Consider the following 24,794-nt stretch of genomic DNA (forward strand, 5'->3'; position numbering starts at 1 on the left):
TTACACTCGAACGTGTCAGTTTTTAATCATTTGTCAGATTGACTGACGTGGTGATCAATTCTCAAAAATATCACGATCAGAAGCATTGGTACTGGAGCTATGTGCTCCATTATCAGAACATCTCAACCAACATTTCTAACAGCCTCAAGACATTACTAGGCACATTTTCATGTCAGCTGTGAAATGCTTTAAATGCCACAGTATTTCAAACCAGTCCCAGGAGTGATAAGACAGTTTATAGTACTGCAATCGAAGACGTTTTGTGCAACACTGCATCTTGTAGAAGAAACTAGCTCTGTAAATGCAGTGTAAATTGTATGAATATTCATTTGATGAAAGTAGGGATCCCAATACGGTTTACATAAGACAACATTTCTGCTGAAAAAAGAGCATAATATGGAAAACAACAAAAGGGCTTCTATGACTAAATGAACTCATCTTTTGAGTGTTTCTTTTTCTATAAACTCTATGAACATTTTTCTGTACTACTGAAACCCCATAATGAACGTCTCTCAAACAGAGTGTCACGAGAACGACACCAGGGACTGGCTTTTATGTGGGTTTCCGTAGTGTAGTGGTTATCACGTTCGCCTAACACGCGAAAGGTCCCCGGTTCGAGACCGGGCGGAAACAGTGCGTTTTTTCTTGTAATTGGGGAGTCCATTTATTGATATTACACTTCAGTCGTTTCAGTTTCATATTCACTACAAAAACATTAAGCATTTAATGCCTCGGCAAACATGGTGTACCCGCCAAGAAATCCGTGGTAACAGTCAGCGCTGTCTCTTTCACAGAGTACTGTCGACGTTTTCTATCGCACAAGAAAGCGGCAATTTTGTAACCCAGCTAGGTTTTAAATCAAGAAACTCAGCTGCTCATCGCCGTCCAGTTTTAAACGCTGCTCCAGCTTACCAAACTCCACCCGGTATTTCAAGCCCCATTCATTTGCCCCAAACTGTAGTCCTGAGTCAGGCCACTGAAAGTAGTCCCCTATTTTTGATGGGGAAATACTTTCGGAGTTAATATTAATAGCTAGTCGTCTGTGAAAATGGTTAGACCAATACGGACCAAAATGTTTTTAACATTTTAAATAATATTCATATCTTTTCTAACTCGTGCCTACCTCTCTGCATTACAAGATAATGCTTTCTTTTAACCTTATTTTCTTTTCAATTTTCTTTGCAGAGGACGATGGTTTTGATGAGTCGTTGTCAAACCTTCAAACACGCTGGACTGCGGCCCATTGTCCAATCATATCATGAAGCACCCCCTCCCTCTGTGCGCAGGTGTGCGGTCAAATGTAGGATAAACGTGACGTTTTCTGTTAGGATCTTCTGAGATGGAGAGAAAGCGCAAAGGAGGCGCTGAGAAACTTGCTCTTCAAAGAAACGCTGCCAAATGTGCAATAATTGCAGATATGTTTACCACGGCAGGGCCTTCATCTGCTCCCGTGGAATGACAGTGGTGGCGGCGACGGCAGTTCTGGCAGTGGCATTCACAGTGGAGAGGAACATGTAGTAGAACCTGCGGTAAACACCTAGGCCATGTAATGAGCAGGCTAAAGCATCCCACCTCTTTGGAAAATTTGATAAAATTTGTAAAGTTTTGGCTATGGTTCCGTGGTAATAGTTCTAGGCGTATTTGTAAAGCCACCGCTCATCAACATGAAAATGAGTCAGTGGGCAGCATTCTGATTTCATTATTAGGCTATTAACTGTTGAACGAGTACACCTGAGCTAAGCTACCTTTTATGCTTGGAAAATGTGTTTGGGGCAGTTTTTGTGTAGCATAGGTGGCTAGAGACAGTGTAGGCTACAAGAAAACTCCTCGGCACACCCAATAGGATGAATGCTGTTTTACTGTGATGAAGTGAATCATAGGATAAATGTGAAATCTCTTACAGACTAAAGCTGAAGTGGAAATTGAGATCCTGTACACTTCTGAAAACTGCTTGAAATCAGAAACTATGTATACCTCCAAGGCTTAGAAGTTCAACTGTGCAACACCACAGCAAAACGTTTGTGCTTTCTTTATATTATTTGATTTACTTTCTTTATATTATTTTCTTGTTTTATTCTGGTTGGCATTGCTCCAGCTAGCAAAACTATGTTCTCAGAACGTACCAACAACGTTTCACAATGCTCATTTTTAATGGTCTGGTGCTGACTGTCCTGTATATCAGTGTTTCAAATGCCGTATTCATTGCTTGTTTGGTGCCACATGTCTGTCTATCGGCGCAGCCGTGCGCATGCGCAGTAATGAACGGACGTCGCACTATTGAAGGACATGAGGTGTTTTGAAAATATTTGGGTTTTTGTTCGTTGTTTCCGTTCATGAAAAGACAATCTGCCAGGTGAACTTAGTTGTATGTATTTTATTGAACTACTCTATGCACTCTAGTTTTTTCTGTCTTTACCATTTTCGTGATGTTTAGTCATATCGCAGCATATTTAAAGGCTCGTGGTGAGTGCATGTTTGTGATTGGTCAGTTCAACAAACAAATGGTGCTCTGCTTTCCAAGGCTTCTCGTAAAGGTGAAACAGCAACACGACCTCTCAAATCCGCCTCTACACTGCAATATCTCCGTCGTCATCAAAAGTGCTCGTCGTTCGTTAAGATCTCAAGTTATCTCCATTTTTTTTGCTCTGGAGTTCTGAAATTAAATGCCTACTACAAAACCTCACGCAGAGGAGTGCTTCTAGTGTCCTCCTGGTGGCGCTCTGTTTCAGAGCAGTTCATTATGGGGATTTATTAGTATAGAAAAATGTTTCACTTCATAGAAATAGAAACAAAAAAGTTAATTAGTTAAAAAGTTAGTCATGGCAGCCTTTTGTTGTTTTACATATTATGCTCTTCTTTTGGCAGAAATGTTGTTTCATGTAAACCGTACTGGTATTATTTGTAATATTATCGTATTTTATCGTATTATTTGATTTAAATAAGTGTGAGAAAACTGTTTTATCCTGGTTGGCATTGCTCCAGCTAACAAAAATATGTTCTCAGAACGGACCACCAACGTTTCACTTGGATTAATGTGTTCCCTCAACATGACTCTAAATTGTAGAACAACACTCTGTCTATCCAATAAGATTCAGCAGTTTTTCCCACGAAACAACTTCTACTCGTGTCCCGGCAAAAATGTGTCTAATATGGGAATATATTCAGTCATTTCACTTTGATATCAGGACCATTTCGAGCTATGAAAACCGTGCTCTTTTTGCAAACTATTTCAAATCAGAAATTCCATTTGAAGGAGTAAAGGTTTTTCCCACGAAATACAATAAAATAAAAGATTCTTATTATTTCTTTTAGAATTTTCATTAGAAATGAAATACTTTGATTTTACCATGCTTATTTCTTTCTAATGGCATTTGAAATGCTTGTAGAAATGACATTCTTCTAAAAGTCAAATTGTATGTTTAGTCAATGAAATAGTAAACTTGTAATCTGTATTAATGAAAGCCTGTAAGTGTCTGATGAAAATTGTTCCGGTCAATATGTCTTTGTAATGGTGAAAGTTTTTCAGAGCTATTCCTTGAGCAGGGATCTAAAGCTTTTGAGGCTGCAAGAGTTTCCGTAGTGTAGTGGTTATCACGTTCGCCTCACACGCGAAAGGTCCCCGGTTCGAAACCGGGCGGAAACAGTGTTTTTCGAACTCTCTTACAGACTAAACCTGAAGTGGAAATTCAGATCCCGTACACTTCTGAAAAAAGGGATTGAAATCAGAAACTATATATGCTTCCAAGGCTTTGAAGTTCAACTGTGCAACACCACAGCAAAACATTTGGGCTTTCTTTATATTATTTGATTTAAATCAGTGTGAGAAAACTGTTTTATCCTGGTTGGCATTGCTCCAGCTAACAAAAATATGTTCTCAGAACGGACCACCAACGTTTCACTTGGATTAATGTGTTCCCTCAACATGACTCTAAATTGTAGAACAACACTCCTGTCTATCCAATAAGATTCAGCAGTTTTTCCACGAAACAACTTCTACTCTTGTCCCGGCAAAAATGTGTCCAATATGGGAAACAACAGTGTCTGACAATAAACCTTTAAGAATAAATGAACACCTGGGAAATGTAGCCCAACTTTCTGATTTCATACCAAATGTCTGACACGTACAGTTCTCTCTGTGAGGACCAAACTTCACCCATCAATATTTCTCCGTAATAATGAAGCCCTGTAATAGTCCTCCCGCTGAAGAAGGGTTCACAGGGATCTGGCGGACAGAGGTTTCCGTAGTGTAGTGGTTATCACGTTCGCCTAACACGCGAAAGGTCCCCGGTTCGAGACCGGGCGGAAACAATGTTTATTCTGCAACTTTCGAACATTAAATCATCATCTGTAAACTACAGTCATTTCACTTTCATATCAGGACCATTTCGAGCTATGAAAACCGTGCTCTTTTTGCAAACTATTTCAAATCAGAAATTCCATTTGAAGGAGTAAAGGTTTTTCCCACGAAATACAATAAAATAAAAGATTCTTATTATTTCTTTTAGAATTTTCATTAGAAATGAAATACTTTGATTTTACCATGCTTATTTCTTTCTAATGGCATTTGAAATGCTTGTACAAATGACATTCTTCTAAAAGTCAAATTGTATGTTTAGTCAATGAAATAGTAAACTTGTAATCTGTATTAATGAAAGCCTGTAAGTGTCTGACGAAAATTGTTCCGGTCAATATGTCTTTGTAATGGTGAAAGTTTTTCAGAGCAATTCCTTGAGCAGGGGTCTATAGCTTTTGAGGCTGCAAGAGTTTCCGTAGTGTAGTGGTTATCACGTTCGCCTCACACGCGAAAGGTCCCCGGTTCGAAACCGGGCGGGAACAAAGTTTTTCGAACTCTCTTACAGACTAAACCTGAAGTGGAAATTCAGATCCCGTACACTTCTGAAAAAAATGGATTGAAATCAGAAACTATATATGCTTCCAAGGCTTTGAAGTTCAACTGTGCAACACCACAGCAAAACATTTGGGCTTTCTTTATATTATTTGATTTAAATCAGTGTGAGAAAACTGTTTTATCCTGGTTGGCATTGCTACAGCTAACAAAAATATGTTCTCAGAACGGACCACCAACGTTTCACTTGGATTAATGTGTTCCCTCAACATGACTCTAAATTGTAGAACAACACTCCTGTCTATCCAATAAGATTCAGCAGTTTTTCCACGAAACAACTTCTACTCTTGTCCCGGCAAAAATGTGTCCAATATGGGAAACAACAGTGTCTGACAATAAACCTTTAAGAATAAATGAACACCTGGGAAATGTAGCCCAACTTTCTGATTTCATACCAAATGTCTGACACGTACAGTTCTCTCTGTGAGGACCAAACTTCACCCATCAATATTTCTCCGTAATAATGAAGCCCTGTAATAGTCCTCCCGCTGAAGAAGGGTTCACGGGGAACTGGCGGGCAGAGGTTTCCGTAGTGTAGTGGTTATCACGTTCGCCTCACACACGAAAGGTCCCTGGTTCGAAACCGGGCGGGAACAAAGTTTTTCGAACTCTCTTACAGACTAAACCTGAAGTGGAAATTCAGATCCCGTACACTTCTGAAAAAAATGGATTGAAATCAGAAACTATATATGCTTCCAAGGCTTTGAAGTTCAACTGTGCAACACCACAGCAAAACATTTGGGCTTTCTTTATATTATTTGATTTAAATCAGTGTGAGAAAACTGTTTTATCCTGGTTGGCATTGCTCCAGCTAACAAAAATATGTTCTCAGAACGGACCACCAACGTTTCACTTGGATTAATGTGTTCCCTCAACATGACTCTAAATTGTAGAACAACACTCCTGTCTATCCAATAAGATTCAGCAGTTTTTCCACGAAACAACTTCTACTCTTGTCCCGGCAAAAATGTGTCCAATATGGGAAACAACAGTGTCTGACAATAAACCTTTAAGAATAAATGAACACCTGGGAAATGTAGCCCAACTTTCTGATTTCATACCAAATGTCTGACACGTACAGTTCTCTCTGTGAGGACCAAACTTCACCCATCAATATTTCTCCGTAATAATGAAGCCCTGTAATAGTCCTCCCGCTGAAGAAGGGTTCACAGGGAACTGGCGGGCAGAGGTTTCCCTAGTGTAGTGGTTATCACGTTCGCCTAACACGCGAAAGGTCCCCGGTTCGAGACCGGACGGAAACAATGTTTGTTCTGCAACTTTCGAACATTAAATCATCATCTGTAAACTACGGTCATTTCACTTTCATATCAGGACCATTTCGAGCTATGAAAACTGTGCTCTTTTTGCAAACTATTTCAAATCAGAAATTCCATTTGAAGGAGTAAAGGTTTTTCCCACGAAATACAATAAAATAAAAGATTCTTATTATTTCTTTTAGAATTTTCATTAGAAATGAAATACTTTGAATTTACCATGCTTATTTCTTTCTAATGGCATTTGAAATGCTTGTACAAATGACATTCTTCTAAAAGTCAAATTGTATGTTTAGTCAATGAAATAGTAAACTTGTAATCTGTATTAATGAAAGCCTGTAAGTGTCTGACGAAAATTGTTCCGGTCAATATGTCTTTGTAATGGTGAAAGTTTTTCAGAGCTATTCCTTGAGCAGGGGTCTATAGCTTTTGAGGCTGCAAGAGTTTCCGTAGTGTAGTGGTTATCACGTTCGCCTCACACGCGAAAGGTCCCCGGGCGGAAACAAAGTTTTTCGGACTCTCTTACAGACTAAACCTGAAGTGGAAATTCAGATCCCGTACACTTCTGAAAAAAATGGATTGAAATCAGAAACTATATATGCTTCCAAGGCTTTGAAGTTCAACTGTGCAACACCACAGCAAAACATTTGGGCTTTCTTTATATTATTTGATTTAAATCAGTGTGAGAAAACTGTTTTATCCTGGTTGGCATTGCTCCAGCTAACAAAAATATGTTCTCAGAACGGACCACCAACGTTTCACTTGGATTAATGTGTTCCCTCAACATGACTCTAAATTGTAGAACAACACTCCTGTCTATCCAATAAGATTCAGCAGTTTTTCCACGAAACAACTTCTACTCTTGTCCCGGCAAAAATGTGTCCAATATGGGAAACAACAGTGTCTGACAATAAACCTTTAAGAATAAATGAACACCTGGGAAATGTAGCCCAACTTTCTGATTTCATACCAAATGTCTGACACGTACAGTTCTCTCTGTGAGGACCAAACTTCACCCATCAATATTTCTCCGTAATAATGAAGCCCTGTAATAGTCCTCCCGCTGAAGAAGGGTTCACGGGGAACTGGCGGGCAGAGGTTTCCGTAGTGTAGTGGTTATCACGTTCGCCTAACACGCGAAAGGTCCCCGGTTCGAGACCGGGCGGAAACAATGTTTATTCTGCAACTTTCGAACATTAAATCATCATCTGTAAACTACAGTCATTTCACTTTCATATCAGGACCATTTCGAGCTATGAAAACCGTGCTCTTTTTGCAAACTATTTCAAATCAGAAATTCCATTTGAAGGAGTAAAGGTTTTTCCCACGAAATACAATAAAATAAAAGATTCTTATTATTTCTTTTAGAATTTTCATTAGAAATGAAATACTTTGATTTTACCATGCTTATTTCTTTCTAATGGCATTTGAAATGCTTGTACAAATGACATTCTTCTAAAAGTCAAATTGTATGTTTAGTCAATGAAATAGTAAACTTGTAATCTGTATTAATGAAAGCCTGTAAGTGTCTGACGAAAATTGTTCCGGTCAATATGTCTTTGTAATGGTGAAAGTTTTTCAGAGCAATTCCTTGAGCAGGGGTCTATAGCTTTTGAGGCTGCGAGAGTTTCCGTAGTGTAGTGGTTATCACGTTCGCCTCACACACGAAAGGTCCCTGGTTCGAAACCGGGCGGGAACAAAGTTTTTCGAACTCTCTTACAGACTAAACCTGAAGTGGAAATTCAGATCCCGTACACTTCTGAAAAAAATGGATTGAAATCAGAAACTATATATGCTTCCAAGGCTTTGAAGTTCAACTGTGCAACACCACAGCAAAACATTTGGGCTTTCTTTATATTATTTGATTTAAATCAGTGTGAGAAAACTGTTTTATCCTGGTTGGCATTGCTCCAGCTAACAAAAATATGTTCTCAGAACGGACCACCAACGTTTCACTTGGATTAATGTGTTCCCTCAACATGACTCTAAATTGTAGAACAACACTCCTGTCTATCCAATAAGATTCAGCAGTTTTTCCACGAAACAACTTCTACTCTTGTCCCGGCAAAAATGTGTCCAATATGGGAAACAACAGTGTCTGACAATAAACCTTTAAGAATAAATGAACACCTGGGAAATGTAGCCCAACTTTCTGATTTCATACCAAATGTCTGACACGTACAGTTCTCTCTGTGAGGACCAAACTTCACCCATCAATATTTCTCCGTAATAATGAAGCCCTGTAATAGTCCTCCCGCTGAAGAAGGGTTCACAGGGAACTGGCGGGCAGAGGTTTCCCTAGTGTAGTGGTTATCACGTTCGCCTAACACGCGAAAGGTCCCCGGTTCGAGACCGGACGGAAACAATGTTTGTTCTGCAACTTTCGAACATTAAATCATCATCTGTAAACTACGGTCATTTCACTTTCATATCAGGACCATTTCGAGCTATGAAAACTGTGCTCTTTTTGCAAACTATTTCAAATCAGAAATTCCATTTGAAGGAGTAAAGGTTTTTCCCACGAAATACAATAAAATAAAAGATTCTTATTATTTCTTTTAGAATTTTCATTAGAAATGAAATACTTTGAATTTACCATGCTTATTTCTTTCTAATGGCATTTGAAATGCTTGTACAAATGACATTCTTCTAAAAGTCAAATTGTATGTTTAGTCAATGAAATAGTAAACTTGTAATCTGTATTAATGAAAGCCTGTAAGTGTCTGACGAAAATTGTTCCGGTCAATATGTCTTTGTAATGGTGAAAGTTTTTCAGAGCTATTCCTTGAGCAGGGGTCTATAGCTTTTGAGGCTGCAAGAGTTTCCGTAGTGTAGTGGTTATCACGTTCGCCTCACACGCGAAAGGTTCCCGGTTCGAAACGGGGCGGAAACAAAGTTTTTCGGACTCTCTTACAGACTAAACCTGAAGTGGAAGTTCAGATCCCGTACACTTCTGAAAAAAATGGATTGAAATCAGAAACTATATATGCTTCCAAGGCTTTGAAGTTCAACTGTGCAACACCACAGCAAAACATTTGGGCTTTCTTTATATTATTTGATTTAAATCAGTGTGAGAAAACTGTTTTATCCTGGTTGGCATTGCTCCAGCTAACAAAAATATGTTCTCAGAACGGACCACCAACGTTTCACTTGGATTAATGTGTTCCCTCAACATGACTCTAAATTGTAGAACAACACTCCTGTCTATCCAATAAGATTCAGCAGTTTTTCCACGAAACAACTTCTACTCTTGTCCCGGCAAAAATGTGTCCAATATGGGAAACAACAGTGTCTGACAATAAACCTTTGAGAATAAATGAACACCTGGGAAATGTAGCCCAACTTTCTGATTTCATACCAAATGTCTGACACGTACAGTTCTCTCTGTGAGGACCAAACTTCACCCATCAATATTTCTCCGTAATAATGAAGCCCTGTAATAGTCCTCCCGCTGAAGAAGGGTTCACAGGGAACTGGCGGGCAGAGGTTTTCGTAGTGTAGTGGTTATCACGTTCGCCTAACACGCGAAAGGTCCCCGGTTCGAGACCGGGCGGAAATAATGTTTATTCTGCAACTTTCGAACATTAAATCATCATCTGTAAACTACAGTCATTTCACTTTCATATCAGGACCATTTCGAGCTATGAAAACCGTGCTCTTTTTGCAAACTATTTCAAATCAGAAATTCCATTTGAAGGAGTAAAGGTTTTTCCCACGAAATACAATAAAATAAAAGATTCTTATTATTTCTTTTAGAATTTTCATTAGAAATGAAATACTTTGATTTTACCATGCTTATTTCTTTCTAATGGCATTTGAAATGCTTGTACAAATGACATTCTTCTAAAAGTCAAATTGTATGTTTAGTCAATGAAATAGTAAACTTGTAATCTGTATTAATGAAAGCCTGTAAGTGTCTGACGAAAATTGTTCCGGTCAATATGTCTTTGTAATGGTGAAAGTTTTTCAGAGCTATTCCTTGAGCAGGGGTCTATAGCTTTTGAGGCTGCAAGAGTTTACGTAGTGTAGTGGTTATCACGTTCGCCTCACACGCGAAAGGTCCCCGGTTCGAAACCGGGCGGAAATAATGTTTATTCTGCAACTTTCGAACATTAAATCATCATCTGTAAACTACAGTCATTTCACTTTCATATCAGGACCATTTCGAGCTATGAAAACCGTGTTCTTTTTGCAAACTATTTCAAATCAGAAATTCCATTTGAAGGAGTAAAGGTTTTTCCCACGAAATACAATAAAATAAAAGATTCTTATTATTTCTTTTAGAATTTTCATTAGAAATGAAATACTTTGATTTTACCATGCTTATTTCTTTCTAATGGCATTTGAAATGCTTGTACAAATGACATTCTTCTAAAAGTCAAATTGTATGTTTAGTCAATGAAATAGTAAACTTGTAATCTGTATTAATGAAAGCCTGTAAGTGTCTGACGAAAATTGTTCCGGTCAATATGTCTTTGTAATGGTGAAAGTTTTTCAGAGCTATTCCTTGAGCAGGGGTCTATAGCTTTTGAGGCTGCAAGAGTTTACGTAGTGTAGTGGTTATCACGTTCGCCTCACACGCGAAAGGTCCCCGGTTCGAAACCGGGCGGAAACAGTGTTTTTCGAACTCTGTTACAGACTAAACCTGAAGTGGAAATTCAGATCCCGTACACTTCTGAAAAAAATGGATTGAAATCAGAAACTATATATGCTTCCAAGGCTTTGAAGTTCAACTGTGCAACACCACAGCAAAACATTTGGGCTTTCTTTATATTATTTGATTTAAATCAGTGTGAGAAAACTGTTTTATCCTGGTTGGCATTGCTCCAGCTAACAAAAATATGTTCTCAGAACGGACCACCAACGTTTCACTTGGATTAATGTGTTCCCTCAACATGACTCTAAATTGTAGAACAACACTCCTGTCTATCCAATAAGATTCAGCAGTTTTTCCACGAAACAACTTCTACTCTTGTCCCGGCAAAAATGTGTCCAATATGGGAAACAACAGTGTCTGACAATAAACCTTTAAGAATAAATGAACACCTGGGAAATGTAGCCCAACTTTCTGATTTCATACCAAATGTCTGACACGTACAGTTCTCTCTGTGAGGACCAAACTTCACCCATCAATATTTCTCCGTAATAATGAAGCCCTGTAATAGTCCTCCCGCTGAAGAAGGGTTCACAGGGAGCTGGCGGACAGAGGTTTCCGTAGTGTAGTGGTTATCACGTTCGCCTAACACGCGAAAGGTCCCCGGTTCGAGACCGGGCGGAAACAATGTTTATTCTGCAACTTTCGAACATTAAATCATCATCTGTAAACTACAGTCATTTCACTTTCATATCAGGACCATTTCGAGCTATGAAAACCGTGCTCTTTTTGCAAACTATTTCAAATCAGAAATTCCATTTGAAGGAGTAAAGGTTTTTCCCACGAAATACAGTAAAATAAAAGATTCTTATTATTTCTTTTAGAATTTTCATTAGAAATGAAATACTTTGATTTTACCATGCTTATTTCTTTCTAATAGCATTTGAAATGCTTGTACAAATGACATTCTTCTAAAAGTCAAATTGTATGTTTAGTCAATGAAATAGTAAACTTGTAATCTGTATTAATGAAAGCCTGTAAGTGTCTGACGAAAATTGTTCCGGTCAATATGTCTTTGTAATGGTGAAAGTTTTTCAGAGCTATTCCTTGAGCAGGGGTCTATAGCTTTTGAGGCTACAAGAATGTCAGTAGTGTAGTGGTTATCACGTTAGCCTCACACGCGAAAGGTCCCCGGTTCGAAACCGGGCGGAAACAGTGTTTTTCGAACTCTCTTACAGACTAAACCTGAAGTGGAAATTCAGATCCCGTACACTTCTGAAAAAAATGGATTGAAATCAGAAACTATATATGCTTCCAAGGCTTTGAAGTTCAACTGTGCAACACCACAGCAAAACATTTGGGCTTTCTTTATATTATTTGATTTAAATCAGTGTGAGAAAACTGTTTTATCCTGGTTGGCATTGCTCCAGCTAACAAAAATATGTTCTCAGAACGGACCACCAACGTTTCACTTGGATTAATGTGTTCCCTCAACATGACTCTAAATTGTAGAACAACACTCCTGTCTATCCAATAAGATTCAGCAGTTTTTCCACGAAACAACTTCTACTCTTGTCCCGGCAAAAATGTGTCCAATATGGGAAACAACAGTGTCTGACAATAAACCTTTAAGAATAAATGAACACCTGGGAAATGTAGCCCAACTTTCTGATTTCATACCAAATGTCTGACACGTACAGTTCTCTCTGTGAGGACCAAACTTCACCCATCAATATTTCTCCGTAATAATGAAGCCCTGTAATAGTCCTCCCGCTGAAGAAGGGTTCACAGGGAGCTGGTGGACAGAGGTTTCCGTAGTGTAGCGGTTATCACGTTCGCCTAACACGCGAAAGGTCCCCGGTTCGAGACCGGGCGGAAACAATGTTTATTCTGCAACTTTCGAACATTAAATCATCATCTGTAAACTACAGTCATTTCACTTTCATATCAGGACCATTTCGAGCTATGAAAACCGTGTTCTTTTTGCAAACTATTTCAAATCAGAAATTCCATTTGAAGGAGTAAAGGTTTTTCCCACGAAATACAATAAAATAAAAGATTCTTATTATTTCTTTTAGAATTTTCATTAGAAATGAAATACTTTGATTTTACCATGCTTATTTCTTTCTAATGGCATTTGAAATGCTTGTACAAATGACATTCTTCTAAAAGTCAAATTGTATGTTTAGTCAATGAAATAGTAAACTTGTAATCTGTATTAATGAAAGCCTGTAAGTGTCTGACGAAAATTGTTCCGGTCAATATGTCTTTGTAATGGTGAAAGTTTTTCAGAGCTATTCCTTGAGCAGGGGTCTATAGCTTTTGAGGCTGCAAGAGTTTCCGTAGTGTAGTGGTTATCACGTTCGCCTCACACGCGAAAGGTCCCCGGTTCGAAACCGGGCGGAAACAGTGTTTTTCGAACTCTGTTACAGACTAAACCTGAAGTGGAAATTCAGATCCCGTACACTTCTGAAAAAAATGGATTGAAATCAGAAACTATATATGCTTCCAAGGCTTTGAAGTTCAACTGTGCAACACCACAGCAAAACATTTGGGCTTTCTTTATATTATTTGATTTAAATCAGTGTGAGAAAACTGTTTTATCCTGGTTGGCATTGCTCCAGCTAACAAAAATATGTTCTCAGAACGGACCACCAACGTTTCACTTGGATTAATGTGTTCCCTCAACATGACTCTAAATTGTAGAACAACACTCCTGTCTATCCAATAAGATTCAGCAGTTTTTCCACGAAACAACTTCTACTCTTGTCCCGGCAAAAATGTGTCCAATATGGGAAACAACAGTGTCTGACAATAAACCTTTAAGAATAAATGAACACCTGGGAAATGTAGCCCAACTTTCTGATTTCATACCAAATGTCTGACACGTACAGTTCTCTCTGTGAGGACCAAACTTCACCCATCAATATTTCTCCGTAATAATGAAGCCCTGTAATAGTCCTCCCGCTGAAGAAGGGTTCACAGGGAGCTGGCGGACAGAGGTTTCCGTAGTGTAGTGGTTATCACGTTCGCCTAACACGCGAAAGGTCCCCGGTTCGAGACCGGGCGGAAACAATGTTTATTCTGCAACTTTCGAACATTAAATCATCATCTGTAAACTACAGTCATTTCACTTTCATATCAGGACCATTTCGAGCTATGAAAACCGTGTTCTTTTTGCAAACTATTTCAAATCAGAAATTCCATTTGAAGGAGTAAAGGTTTTTCCCACGAAATACAATAAAATAAAAGATTCTTATTATTTCTTTTAGAATTTTCATTAGAAATGAAATACTTTGATTTTACCATGCTTATTTCTTTCTAATGGCATTTGAAATGCTTGTACAAATGACATTCTTCTAAAAGTCAAATTGTATGTTTAGTCAATGAAATAGTAAACTTGTAATCTGTATTAATGAAAGCCTGTAAGTGTCTGACGAAAATTGTTCCGGTCAATATGTCTTTGTAATGGTGAAAGTTTTTCAGAGCTATTCCTTGAGCAGGGGTCTATAGCTTTTGAGGCTGCAAGAGTTTACGTAGTGTAGTGGTTATCACGTTCGCCTCACACGCGAAAGGTCCCCGGTTCGAAACCGGGCGGAAACAGTGTTTTTCGAACTCTGTTACAGACTAAACCTGAAGTGGAAATTCAGATCCCGTACACTTCTGAAAAAAATGGATTGAAATCAGAAACTATATATGCTTCCAAGGCTTTGAAGTTCAACTGTGCAACACCACAGCAAAACATTTGGGCTTTCTTTATATTATTTGATTTAAATCAGTGTGAGAAAACTGTTTTATCCTGGTTGGCATTGCTCCAGCTAACAAAAATATGTTCTCAGAACGGACCACCAACGTTTCACTTGGATTAATGTGTTCCCTCAACATGACTCTAAATTGTAGAACAACACTCCTGTCTATCCAATAAGATTCAGCAGTTTTTCCACGAAACAACTTCTACTCTTGTCCCGGCAAAAATGTGTCCAATATGGGAAACAACAGTGTCTGACAATAAACCTTTAAGAATAAATGAACACCTGGGAAATGTAGCCCAACTTTCTGATTTCATACCAAATGTCTGACACGTACAGTTCTCTCTGTGAGGACCAAACTTCACCCATCAATATTTCTCCGTAATAATGAAGCCCTGTAATAGTCCTCCCGCTGAAGAAGGGTTCACAGGGAGCTGGCGGACAGAGGTTTCCGTAGTGTAGTGGTTATCACGTTCGCCTAACACGCGAAAGGTCCCCGGTTCGAGACCGGGCGGAAACAATGTTTATTCTGCAACTTTCGAACATTAAATCATCATCTGTAAACTACAGTCATTTCACTTTCATATCAGGACCATTTCGAGCTATGAAAACCGTGTTCTTTTTGCAAACTATTTCAAATCAGAAATTCCATTTGAAGGAGTAAAGGTTTTTCCCACGAAATACAATAAAATAAAAGATTCTTATTATTTCTTTTAGAATTTTCATTAGAAATGAAATACTTTGATTTTACCATGCTTATTTCTTTCTAATGGCATTTGAAATGCTTGTACAAATGACATTCTTCTAAAAGTCAAATTGTATGTTTAGTCAATGAAATAGTAAACTTGTAATCTGTATTAATGAAAGCCTGTAAGTGTCTGACGAAAATTGTTCCGGTCAATATGTCTTTGTAATGGTGAAAGTTTTTCAGAGCTATTCCTTGAGCAGGGGTCTATAGCTTTTGAGGCTGCAAGAGTTTCCGTAGTGTAGTGGTTATCACGTTCGCCTCACACGCGAAAGGTCCCCGGTTCGAAACCGGGCGGAAACAATGTTTTTCGAACTCTCTTACAGACTAAACCTGAAGTGGAAATTCAGATCCCGTACACTTCTGAAAAAAATGGATTGAAATCAGAAACTATATATGCTTCCAAGGCTTTGAAGTTCAACTGTGCAACACCACAGCAAAACATTTGGGCTTTCTTTATATTATTTGATTTAAATCAGTGTGAGAAAACTGTTTTATCCTGGTTGGCATTGCTCCAGCTAACAAAAATATGTTCTCAGAACGGACCACCAACGTTTCACTTGGATTAATGTGTTCCCTCAACATGACTCTAAATTGTAGAACAACACTCCTGTCTATCCAATAAGATTCAGCAGTTTTTCCACGAAACAACTTCTACTCTTGTCCCGGCAAAAATGTGTCCAATATGGGAAACAACAGTGTCTGACAATAAACCTTTAAGAATAAATGAACACCTGGGAAATGTAGCCCAACTTTCTGATTTCATACCAAATGTCTGACACGTACAGTTCTCTCTGTGAGGACCAAACTTCACCCATCAATATTTCTCCGTAATAATGAAGCCCTGTAATAGTCCTCCCGCTGAAGAAGGGTTCACAGGGAGCTGGCGGACAGAGGTTTCCGTAGTGTAGCGGTTATCACGTTCGCCTAACACGCGAAAGGTCCCCGGTTCGAGACCGGGCGGAAACAATGTTTATTCTGCAACTTTCGAACATTAAATCATCATCTGTAAACTACAGTCATTTCACTTTCATATCAGGACCATTTCGAGCTATGAAAACCGTGTTCTTTTTGCAAACTATTTCAAATCAGAAATTCCATTTGAAGGAGTAAAGGTTTTTCCCACGAAATACAATAAAATAAAAGATTCTTATTATTTCTTTTAGAATTTTCATTAGAAATGAAATACTTTGATTTTACCATGCTTATTTCTTTCTAATGGCATTTGAAATGCTTGTACAAATGACATTCTTCTAAAAGTCAAATTGTATGTTTAGTCAATGAAATAGTAAACTTGTAATCTGTATTAATGAAAGCCTGTAAGTGTCTGACGAAAATTGTTCCGGTCAATATGTCTTTGTAATGGTGAAAGTTTTTCAGAGCTATTCCTTGAGCAGGGGTCTATAGCTTTTGAGGCTGCAAGAGTTTCCGTAGTGTAGTGGTTATCACGTTCGCCTCACACGCGAAAGGTCCCCGGTTCGAAACCGGGCGGAAACAGTGTTTTTCGAACTCTGTTACAGACTAAACCTGAAGTGGAAATTCAGATCCCGTACACTTCTGAAAAAAATGGATTGAAATCAGAAACTATATATGCTTCCAAGGCTTTGAAGTTCAACTGTGCAACACCACAGCAAAACATTTGGGCTTTCTTTATATTATTTGATTTAAATCAGTGTGAGAAAACTGTTTTATCCTGGTTGGCATTGCTCCAGCTAACAAAAATATGTTCTCAGAACGGACCACCAACGTTTCACTTGGATTAATGTGTTCCCTCAACATGACTCTAAATTGTAGAACAACACTCCTGTCTATCCAATAAGATTCAGCAGTTTTTCCACGAAACTTCTACTCTTGTCCCGGCAAAAATGTGTCCAATATGGGAAACAACAGTGTCTGACAATAAACCTTTAAGAATAAATGAACACCTGGGAAATGTAGCCCAACTTTCTGATTTCATACCAAATGTCTGACACGTACAGTTCTCTCTGTGAGGACCAAACTTCACCCATCAATATTTCTCCGTAATAATGAAGCCCTGTAATAGTCCTCCCGCTGAAGAAGGGTTCACAGGGATCTGGCGGGCAGAGGTTTCCGTAGTGTAGTGGTTATCACGTTTGCCTAACACGCGAAAGGTCCCCGGTTCGAGACCGGGCGGAAACAATGTTTATTCTGCAACTTTCGAACATTAAATCATCATCTGTAAACTACAGTCATTTCACTTTCATATCAGGACCATTTTGAGCTATGAAAACCGTGCTCTTTTTGCAAACTATTTCAAATCAGAAATTCCATTTGAAGGAGTAAAGGTTTTTCCCACGAAATACAATAAAATAAAAGATTCTTATTATTTCTTTTAGAATTTTCATTAGAAATGAAATACTTTGATTTTACCATGCTTATTTCTTTCTAATGGCATTTGAAATGCTTGTACAAATGACATTCTTCTAAAAGTCAAATTGTATGTTTAGTCAATGAAATAGTAAACTTGTAATCTGTATTAATGAAAGCCTGTAAGTGTCTGACGAAAATTGTTCCGGTCAATATGTCTTTGTAATGGTGAAAGTTTTTCAGAGCTATTCCTTGAGCAGGGGTCTATAGCTTTTGAGGCTGCAAGAGTTTCCGTAGTGTAGTGGTTATCACGTTCGCCTCACACGCGAAAGGTCCCCGGTTCGAAACCGGGCGGAAACAGTGTTTTTCGAACTCTCTTACAGACTAAACCTGAAGTGGAAATTCAGATCCCGTACACTTCTGAAAAAAATGGATTGAAATCAGAAACTATATATGCTTCCAAGGCTTTGAAGTTCAACTGTGCAACACCACAGCAAAACATTTGGGCTTTCTTTATATTATTTGATTTAAATCAGTGTGAGAAAACTGTTTTATCCTGGTTGGCATTGCTCCAGCTAACAAAAATATGTTCTCAGAACGGACCACCAACGTTTCACTTGGATTAATGTGTTCCCTCAACATGACTCTAAATTGTAGAACAACACTCCTGTCTATCCAATAAGATTCAGCAGTTTTTCCACGAAACAACTTCTACTCTTGTCCCGGCAAAAATGTGTCCAATATGGGAAACAACAGTGTCTGACAATAAACCTTTAAGAATAAATGAACACCTGGGAAATGTAGCCCAACTTTCTGATTTCATACCAAATGTCTGACACGTACAGTTCTCTCTGTGAGGACCAAACTTCACCCATCAATATTTCTCCGTAATAATGAAGCCCTGTAATAGTCCTCCCGCTGAAGAAGGGTTCACAGGGAGCTGGCGGACAGAGGTTTCCGTAGTGTAGCGGTTATCACGTTCGCCTAACACGCGAAAGGTCCCCGGTTCGAGACCGGGCGGAAACAATGTTTATTCTGCAACTTTCGAACATTAAATCATCATCTGTAAACTACAGTCATTTCACTTTCATATCAGGACCATTTCGAGCTATGAAAACCGTGTTCTTTTTGCAAACTATTTCAAATCAGAAATTCCATTTGAAGGAGTAAAGGTTTTTCCCACGAAATACAATAAAATAAAAGATTCTTATTATTTCTTTTAGAATTTTCATTAGAAATGAAATACTTTGATTTTACCATGCTTATTTCTTTCTAATGGCATTTGAAATGCTTGTACAAATGACATTCTTCTAAAAGTCAAATTGTATGTTTAGTCAATGAAATAGTAAACTTGTAATCTGTATTAATGAAAGCCTGTAAGTGTCTGACGAAAATTGTTCCGGTCAATATGTCTTTGTAATGGTGAAAGTTTTTCAGAGCTATTCCTTGAGCAGGGGTCTATAGCTTTTGAGGCTGCAAGAGTTTACGTAGTGTAGTGGTTATCACGTTCGCCTCACACGCGAAAGGTCCCCGGTTCGAAACCGGGCGGAAACAGTGTTTTTCGAACTCTGTTACAGACTAAACCTGAAGTGGAAATTCAGATCCCGTACACTTCTGAAAAAAATGGATTGAAATCAGAAACTATATATGCTTCCAAGGCTTTGAAGTTCAACTGTGCAACACCACAGCAAAACATTTGGGCTTTCTTTATATTATTTGATTTAAATCAGTGTGAGAAAACTGTTTTATCCTGGTTGGCATTGCTCCAGCTAACAAAAATATGTTCTCAGAACGGACCACCAACGTTTCACTTGGATTAATGTGTTCCCTCAACATGACTCTAAATTGTAGAACAACACTCCTGTCTATCCAATAAGATTCAGCAGTTTTTCCACGAAACAACTTCTACTCTTGTCCCGGCAAAAATGTGTCCAATATGGGAAACAACAGTGTCTGACAATAAACCTTTAAGAATAAATGAACACCTGGGAAATGTAGCCCAACTTTCTGATTTCATACCAAATGTCTGACACGTACAGTTCTCTCTGTGAGGACCAAACTTCACCCATCAATATTTCTCCGTAATAATGAAGCCCTGTAATAGTCCTCCCGCTGAAGAAGGGTTCACAGGGAGCTGGCGGACAGAGGTTTCCGTAGTGTAGTGGTTATCACGTTCGCCTAACACGCGAAAGGTCCCCGGTTCGAGACCGGGCGGAAACAATGTTTATTCTGCAACTTTCGAACATTAAATCATCATCTGTAAACTACAGTCATTTCACTTTCATATCAGGACCATTTCGAGCTATGAAAACCGTGTTCTTTTTGCAAACTATTTCAAATCAGAAATTCCATTTGAAGGAGTAAAGGTTTTTCCCACGAAATACAATAAAATAAAAGATTCTTATTATTTCTTTTAGAATTTTCATTAGAAATGAAATACTTTGATTTTACCATGCTTATTTCTTTCTAATGGCATTTGAAATGCTTGTACAAATGACATTCTTCTAAAAGTCAAATTGTATGTTTAGTCAATGAAATAGTAAACTTGTAATCTGTATTAATGAAAGCCTGTAAGTGTCTGACGAAAATTGTTCCGGTCAATATGTCTTTGTAATGGTGAAAGTTTTTCAGAGCTATTCCTTGAGCAGGGGTCTATAGCTTTTGAGGCTGCAAGAGTTTCCGTAGTGTAGTGGTTATCACGTTCGCCTCACACGCGAAAGGTCCCCGGTTCGAAACCGGGCGGAAACAATGTTTTTCGAACTCTCTTACAGACTAAACCTGAAGTGGAAATTCAGATCCCGTACACTTCTGAAAAAAATGGATTGAAATCAGAAACTATATATGCTTCCAAGGCTTTGAAGTTCAACTGTGCAACACCACAGCAAAACATTTGGGCTTTCTTTATATTATTTGATTTAAATCAGTGTGAGAAAACTGTTTTATCCTGGTTGGCATTGCTCCAGCTAACAAAAATATGTTCTCAGAACGGACCACCAACGTTTCACTTGGATTAATGTGTTCCCTCAACATGACTCTAAATTGTAGAACAACACTCCTGTCTATCCAATAAGATTCAGCAGTTTTTCCACGAAACAACTTCTACTCTTGTCCCGGCAAAAATGTGTCCAATATGGGAAACAACAGTGTCTGACAATAAACCTTTAAGAATAAATGAACACCTGGGAAATGTAGCCCAACTTTCTGATTTCATACCAAATGTCTGACACGTACAGTTCTCTCTGTGAGGACCAAACTTCACCCATCAATATTTCTCCGTAATAATGAAGCCCTGTAATAGTCCTCCCGCTGAAGAAGGGTTCACAGGGAGCTGGCGGACAGAGGTTTCCGTAGTGTAGTGGTTATCACGTTCGCCTAACACGCGAAAGGTCCCCGGTTCGAGACCGGGCGGAAACAATGTTTATTCTGCAACTTTCGAACATTAAATCATCATCTGTAAACTACAGTCATTTCACTTTCATATCAGGACCATTTCGAGCTATGAAAACCGTGTTCTTTTTGCAAACTATTTCAAATCAGAAATTCCATTTGAAGGAGTAAAGGTTTTTCCCACGAAATACAATAAAATAAAAGATTCTTATTATTTCTTTTAGAATTTTCATTAGAAATGAAATACTTTGATTTTACCATGCTTATTTCTTTCTAATGGCATTTGAAATGCTTGTACAAATGACATTCTTCTAAAAGTCAAATTGTATGTTTAGTCAATGAAATAGTAAACTTGTAATCTGTATTAATGAAAGCCTGTAAGTGTCTGACGAAAATTGTTCCGGTCAATATGTCTTTGTAATGGTGAAAGTTTTTCAGAGCTATTCCTTGAGCAGGGGTCTATAGCTTTTGAGGCTGCAAGAGTTTCCGTAGTGTAGTGGTTATCACGTTCGCCTCACACGCGAAAGGTCCCCGGTTCGAAACCGGGCGGAAACAGTGTTTTTCGAACTCTGTTACAGACTAAACCTGAAGTGGAAATTCAGATCCCGTACACTTCTGAAAAAAATGGATTGAAATCAGAAACTATATATGCTTCCAAGGCTTTGAAGTTCAACTGTGCAACACCACAGCAAAACATTTGGGCTTTCTTTATATTATTTGATTTAAATCAGTGTGAGAAAACTGTTTTATCCTGGTTGGCATTGCTCCAGCTAACAAAAATATGTTCTCAGAACGGACCACCAACGTTTCACTTGGATTAATGTGTTCCCTCAACATGACTCTAAATTGTAGAACAACACTCCTGTCTATCCAATAAGATTCAGCAGTTTTTCCACGAAACAACTTCTACTCTTGTCCCGGCAAAAATGTGTCCAATATGGGAAACAACAGTGTCTGACAATAAACCTTTAAGAATAAATGAACACCTGGGAAATGTAGCCCAACTTTCTGATTTCATACCAAATGTCTGACACGTACAGTTCTCTCTGTGAGGACCAAACTTCACCCATCAATATTTCTCCGTAATAATGAAGCCCTGTAATAGTCCTCCCGCTGAAGAAGGGTTCACAGGGAGCTGGCGGACAGAGGTTTCCGTAGTGTAGTGGTTATCACGTTCGCCTAACACGCGAAAGGTCCCCGGTTCGAGACTGGGCGGAAACAATGTTTATTCTGCAACTTTCGAACATTAAATCATCATCTGTAAACTACAGTCATTTCACTTTCATATCAGGACCATTTCGAGCTATGAAAACCGTGCTCTTTTTGCAAACTATTTCAAATCAGAAATTCCATTTGAAGGAGTAAAGGTTTTTCCCACGAAATACAATAAAATAAAAGATTCTTATTATTTCTTTTAGAATTTTCATTAGAAATGAAATACTTTGATTTTACCATGCTTATTTCTTTCTAATGGCATTTGAAATGCTTGTACAAATGACATTCTTCTAAAAGTCAAATTGTATGTTTAGTCAATGAAATAGTAAACTTGTAATCTGTATTAATGAAAGCCTGTAAGTGTCTGACGAAAATTGTTCCGGTCAATATGTCTTTGTAATGGTGAAAGTTTTTCAGAGCTATTCCTTGAGCAGGGGTCTATAGCTTTTGAGGCTGCAAGAGTTTCCGTAGTGTAGTGGGTATCACGTTCGCCTCACACGCGAAAGGTCCCCGGTTCGAAACCGGGCGGAAACAATGTTTTTCGAACTCTCTTACAGACTAAACCTGAAGTGGAAATTCAGATCCCGTACACTTCTGAAAAAAATGGATTGAAATCAGAAACTATATATGCTTCCAAGGCTTTGAAGTTCAACTGTGCAACACCACAGCAAAACATTTGGGCTTTCTTTATATTATTTGATTTAAATCAGTGTGAGAAAACTGTTTTATCCTGGTTGGCATTGCTCCAGCTAACAAAAATATGTTCTCAGAACGGACCACCAACGTTTCACTTGGATTAATGTGTTCCCTCAACATGACTCTAAATTGTAGAACAACACTCCTGTCTATCCAATAAGATTCAGCAGTTTTTCCACGAAACAACTTCTACTCTTGTCCCGGCAAAAATGTGTCCAATATGGGAAACAACAGTGTCTGACAATAAACCTTTAAGAATAAATGAACACCTGGGAAATGTAGCCCAACTTTCTGATTTCATACCAAATGTCTGACACGTACAGTTCTCTCTGTAAGGACCAAACTTCACCCATCAATATTTCTCCGTAATAATGAAGCCCTGTAATAGTCCTCCCGCTGAAGAAGGGTTCACAGGGAGCTGGCGGACAGAGGTTTCCGTAGTGTAGTGGTTATCACGTTCGCCTAACACGCGAAAGGTCCCCGGTTCGAGACCGGGCGGAAACAATGTTTATTCTGCAACTTTCGAACATTAAATCATCATCTGTAAACTACAGTCATTTCACTTTCATATCAGGACCATTTCGAGCTATGAAAACCGTGTTCTTTTTGCAAACTATTTCAAATCAGAAATTCCATTTGAAGGAGTAAAGGTTTTTCCCACGAAATACAATAAAATAAAAGATTCTTATTATTTCTTTTAGAATTTTCATTAGAAATGAAATACTTTGATTTTACCATGCTTATTTCTTTCTAATGGCATTTGAAATGCTTGTAGAAATGACATTCTTCTAAAAGTCAAATTGTATGTTTAGTCAATGAAATAGTAAACTTGTAATCTGTATTAATGAAAGCCTGTAAGTGTCTGACGAAAATTGTTCCGGTCAATATGTCTTTGTAATGGTGAAAGTTTTTCAGAGCTATTCCTTGAGCAGGGGTCTATAGCTTTTGAGGCTGCAAGAGTTTCCGTAGTGTAGTGGTTATCACGTTCGCCTCACACGCGAAAGGTCCCCGGTTCGAAACCGGGCGGAAACAGTGTTTTTCGAACTCTGTTACAGACTAAACCTGAAGTGGAAATTCAGATCCCGTACACTTCTGAAAAAAATGGATTGAAATCAGAAACTATATATGCTTCCAAGGCTTTGAAGTTCAACTGTGCAACACCACAGCAAAACATTTGGGCTTTCTTTATATTATTTGATTTAAATCAGTGTGAGAAAACTGTTTTATCCTGGTTGGCATTGCTCCAGCTAACAAAAATATGTTCTCAGAACGGACCACCAACGTTTCACTTGGATTAATGTGTTCCCTCAACATGACTCTAAATTGTAGAACAACACTCCTGTCTATCCAATAAGATTCAGCAGTTTTTCCACGAAACAACTTCTACTCTTGTCCCGGCAAAAATGTGTCCAATATGGGAAACAACAGTGTCTGACAATAAACCTTTAAGAATAAATGAACACCTGGGAAATGTAGCCCAACTTTCTGATTTCATACCAAATGTCTGACACGTACAGTTCTCTCTGTGAGGACCAAACTTCACCCATCAATATTTCTCCGTAATAATGAAGCCCTGTAATAGTCCTCCCGCTGAAGAAGGGTTCACAGGGAGCTGGCGGACAGAGGTTTCCGTAGTGTAGTGGTTATCACGTTCGCCTAACACGCGAAAGGTCCCCGGTTCGAGACCGGGCGGAAACAATGTTTATTCTGCAACTTTCGAACATTAAATCATCATCTGTAAACTACAGTCATTTCACTTTCATATCAGGACCATTTCGAGCTATGAAAACCGTGTTCTTTTTGCAAACTATTTCAAATCAGAAATTCCATTTGAAGGAGTAAAGGTTTTTCCCACGAAATACAATAAAATAAAAGATTCTTATTATTTCTTTTAGAATTT

At 38.4% G+C, this 24,794-nt stretch overlaps 35 non-coding genes across 35 annotated transcripts; all 35 read left to right on the forward strand.

Moving 5' to 3' along the window:
* Positions 1-560: 560 nt before the first annotated feature.
* Positions 561-633, forward strand: trnav-aac (transfer RNA valine (anticodon AAC)). The gene has a single exon. It is a non-coding gene; the product is annotated as a tRNA-Val (tRNA).
* Positions 634-3,570: 2,937 nt separating this feature from the next.
* On the forward strand, positions 3,571-3,643 carry trnav-cac (transfer RNA valine (anticodon CAC)). The gene has a single exon. It is a non-coding gene; the product is annotated as a tRNA-Val (tRNA).
* Positions 3,644-4,235: 592 nt separating this feature from the next.
* trnav-aac (transfer RNA valine (anticodon AAC)) lies at positions 4,236-4,308 on the forward strand. Its single transcript has one exon. It is a non-coding gene; the product is annotated as a tRNA-Val (tRNA).
* A 455-nt stretch (positions 4,309-4,763) lies between these two features.
* On the forward strand, positions 4,764-4,836 carry trnav-cac (transfer RNA valine (anticodon CAC)). The gene has a single exon. It is a non-coding gene; the product is annotated as a tRNA-Val (tRNA).
* Positions 4,837-5,429: 593 nt separating this feature from the next.
* Positions 5,430-5,502, forward strand: trnav-cac (transfer RNA valine (anticodon CAC)). Its single transcript has one exon. It is a non-coding gene; the product is annotated as a tRNA-Val (tRNA).
* Positions 5,503-6,095: 593 nt separating this feature from the next.
* trnav-aac (transfer RNA valine (anticodon AAC)) lies at positions 6,096-6,168 on the forward strand. The gene has a single exon. It is a non-coding gene; the product is annotated as a tRNA-Val (tRNA).
* A 1,110-nt stretch (positions 6,169-7,278) lies between these two features.
* On the forward strand, positions 7,279-7,351 carry trnav-aac (transfer RNA valine (anticodon AAC)). The gene has a single exon. It is a non-coding gene; the product is annotated as a tRNA-Val (tRNA).
* A 455-nt stretch (positions 7,352-7,806) lies between these two features.
* Positions 7,807-7,879, forward strand: trnav-cac (transfer RNA valine (anticodon CAC)). Its single transcript has one exon. It is a non-coding gene; the product is annotated as a tRNA-Val (tRNA).
* Positions 7,880-8,472: 593 nt separating this feature from the next.
* trnav-aac (transfer RNA valine (anticodon AAC)) lies at positions 8,473-8,545 on the forward strand. Its single transcript has one exon. It is a non-coding gene; the product is annotated as a tRNA-Val (tRNA).
* Positions 8,546-9,000: 455 nt separating this feature from the next.
* Positions 9,001-9,073, forward strand: trnav-cac (transfer RNA valine (anticodon CAC)). Its single transcript has one exon. It is a non-coding gene; the product is annotated as a tRNA-Val (tRNA).
* A 593-nt stretch (positions 9,074-9,666) lies between these two features.
* Positions 9,667-9,739, forward strand: trnav-aac (transfer RNA valine (anticodon AAC)). The gene has a single exon. It is a non-coding gene; the product is annotated as a tRNA-Val (tRNA).
* Positions 9,740-10,194: 455 nt separating this feature from the next.
* Positions 10,195-10,267, forward strand: trnav-cac (transfer RNA valine (anticodon CAC)). The gene has a single exon. It is a non-coding gene; the product is annotated as a tRNA-Val (tRNA).
* A 455-nt stretch (positions 10,268-10,722) lies between these two features.
* trnav-cac (transfer RNA valine (anticodon CAC)) lies at positions 10,723-10,795 on the forward strand. The gene has a single exon. It is a non-coding gene; the product is annotated as a tRNA-Val (tRNA).
* Positions 10,796-11,388: 593 nt separating this feature from the next.
* trnav-aac (transfer RNA valine (anticodon AAC)) lies at positions 11,389-11,461 on the forward strand. Its single transcript has one exon. It is a non-coding gene; the product is annotated as a tRNA-Val (tRNA).
* A 1,121-nt stretch (positions 11,462-12,582) lies between these two features.
* On the forward strand, positions 12,583-12,655 carry trnav-aac (transfer RNA valine (anticodon AAC)). The gene has a single exon. It is a non-coding gene; the product is annotated as a tRNA-Val (tRNA).
* Positions 12,656-13,110: 455 nt separating this feature from the next.
* On the forward strand, positions 13,111-13,183 carry trnav-cac (transfer RNA valine (anticodon CAC)). Its single transcript has one exon. It is a non-coding gene; the product is annotated as a tRNA-Val (tRNA).
* Positions 13,184-13,776: 593 nt separating this feature from the next.
* On the forward strand, positions 13,777-13,849 carry trnav-aac (transfer RNA valine (anticodon AAC)). Its single transcript has one exon. It is a non-coding gene; the product is annotated as a tRNA-Val (tRNA).
* A 455-nt stretch (positions 13,850-14,304) lies between these two features.
* Positions 14,305-14,377, forward strand: trnav-cac (transfer RNA valine (anticodon CAC)). The gene has a single exon. It is a non-coding gene; the product is annotated as a tRNA-Val (tRNA).
* Positions 14,378-14,970: 593 nt separating this feature from the next.
* trnav-aac (transfer RNA valine (anticodon AAC)) lies at positions 14,971-15,043 on the forward strand. Its single transcript has one exon. It is a non-coding gene; the product is annotated as a tRNA-Val (tRNA).
* Positions 15,044-15,498: 455 nt separating this feature from the next.
* trnav-cac (transfer RNA valine (anticodon CAC)) lies at positions 15,499-15,571 on the forward strand. The gene has a single exon. It is a non-coding gene; the product is annotated as a tRNA-Val (tRNA).
* A 593-nt stretch (positions 15,572-16,164) lies between these two features.
* trnav-aac (transfer RNA valine (anticodon AAC)) lies at positions 16,165-16,237 on the forward strand. The gene has a single exon. It is a non-coding gene; the product is annotated as a tRNA-Val (tRNA).
* Positions 16,238-16,692: 455 nt separating this feature from the next.
* Positions 16,693-16,765, forward strand: trnav-cac (transfer RNA valine (anticodon CAC)). The gene has a single exon. It is a non-coding gene; the product is annotated as a tRNA-Val (tRNA).
* Positions 16,766-17,355: 590 nt separating this feature from the next.
* Positions 17,356-17,428, forward strand: trnav-aac (transfer RNA valine (anticodon AAC)). Its single transcript has one exon. It is a non-coding gene; the product is annotated as a tRNA-Val (tRNA).
* A 455-nt stretch (positions 17,429-17,883) lies between these two features.
* trnav-cac (transfer RNA valine (anticodon CAC)) lies at positions 17,884-17,956 on the forward strand. The gene has a single exon. It is a non-coding gene; the product is annotated as a tRNA-Val (tRNA).
* A 593-nt stretch (positions 17,957-18,549) lies between these two features.
* Positions 18,550-18,622, forward strand: trnav-aac (transfer RNA valine (anticodon AAC)). The gene has a single exon. It is a non-coding gene; the product is annotated as a tRNA-Val (tRNA).
* A 455-nt stretch (positions 18,623-19,077) lies between these two features.
* On the forward strand, positions 19,078-19,150 carry trnav-cac (transfer RNA valine (anticodon CAC)). The gene has a single exon. It is a non-coding gene; the product is annotated as a tRNA-Val (tRNA).
* Positions 19,151-19,743: 593 nt separating this feature from the next.
* trnav-aac (transfer RNA valine (anticodon AAC)) lies at positions 19,744-19,816 on the forward strand. The gene has a single exon. It is a non-coding gene; the product is annotated as a tRNA-Val (tRNA).
* A 455-nt stretch (positions 19,817-20,271) lies between these two features.
* trnav-cac (transfer RNA valine (anticodon CAC)) lies at positions 20,272-20,344 on the forward strand. Its single transcript has one exon. It is a non-coding gene; the product is annotated as a tRNA-Val (tRNA).
* A 593-nt stretch (positions 20,345-20,937) lies between these two features.
* Positions 20,938-21,010, forward strand: trnav-aac (transfer RNA valine (anticodon AAC)). The gene has a single exon. It is a non-coding gene; the product is annotated as a tRNA-Val (tRNA).
* A 455-nt stretch (positions 21,011-21,465) lies between these two features.
* Positions 21,466-21,538, forward strand: trnav-cac (transfer RNA valine (anticodon CAC)). Its single transcript has one exon. It is a non-coding gene; the product is annotated as a tRNA-Val (tRNA).
* A 593-nt stretch (positions 21,539-22,131) lies between these two features.
* On the forward strand, positions 22,132-22,204 carry trnav-aac (transfer RNA valine (anticodon AAC)). The gene has a single exon. It is a non-coding gene; the product is annotated as a tRNA-Val (tRNA).
* Positions 22,205-22,659: 455 nt separating this feature from the next.
* trnav-cac (transfer RNA valine (anticodon CAC)) lies at positions 22,660-22,732 on the forward strand. The gene has a single exon. It is a non-coding gene; the product is annotated as a tRNA-Val (tRNA).
* A 593-nt stretch (positions 22,733-23,325) lies between these two features.
* trnav-aac (transfer RNA valine (anticodon AAC)) lies at positions 23,326-23,398 on the forward strand. Its single transcript has one exon. It is a non-coding gene; the product is annotated as a tRNA-Val (tRNA).
* Positions 23,399-23,853: 455 nt separating this feature from the next.
* Positions 23,854-23,926, forward strand: trnav-cac (transfer RNA valine (anticodon CAC)). The gene has a single exon. It is a non-coding gene; the product is annotated as a tRNA-Val (tRNA).
* A 593-nt stretch (positions 23,927-24,519) lies between these two features.
* Positions 24,520-24,592, forward strand: trnav-aac (transfer RNA valine (anticodon AAC)). Its single transcript has one exon. It is a non-coding gene; the product is annotated as a tRNA-Val (tRNA).
* The last annotated feature ends 202 nt before the right edge of the window (positions 24,593-24,794 follow it).

The sequence above is a fragment of the Salminus brasiliensis genome, chromosome 18 (genome assembly GCF_030463535.1).
Source record: "Salminus brasiliensis chromosome 18, fSalBra1.hap2, whole genome shotgun sequence".
NCBI classification, from domain to species: domain Eukaryota; kingdom Metazoa; phylum Chordata; class Actinopteri; order Characiformes; family Bryconidae; genus Salminus; species Salminus brasiliensis.